Raw genomic sequence first — 314 nt, 5'->3', positions numbered from 1 at the left:
TACCAGTAGTCTTATCTTTCTAATGCAATGGTTATGCCCTCTCTCCCCGCACCCCAGTAGCCCCCAAGCTGGGGCTGGGAAGGAGGAGAGTCTGTCCCCTGCCACAGAGCTGAGGCTGGGAAGGAGGGCCGTCTCTCCTCGACAGCTGCAGCCCTGGAGCTAGGGAAAGTCACCTCTTTCTCTGGCTGCCACAGCCTTGCATGTCCCAAACTCCCCCCCACACCCCACTGTCCCCTCCCACCTGCCCCCCTAGGCCACCACATCACCATACATGTGTATCTTCTCAAGGGTCCAAGCACCTAATTAGGGAAACC

The sequence above is a fragment of the Mauremys mutica genome, chromosome 16 (genome assembly GCF_020497125.1).
Source record: "Mauremys mutica isolate MM-2020 ecotype Southern chromosome 16, ASM2049712v1, whole genome shotgun sequence".
Lineage (NCBI taxonomy): Eukaryota > Metazoa > Chordata > Testudines > Geoemydidae > Mauremys > Mauremys mutica.
Note: the sequence above shows the minus strand (reverse complement) of the source record.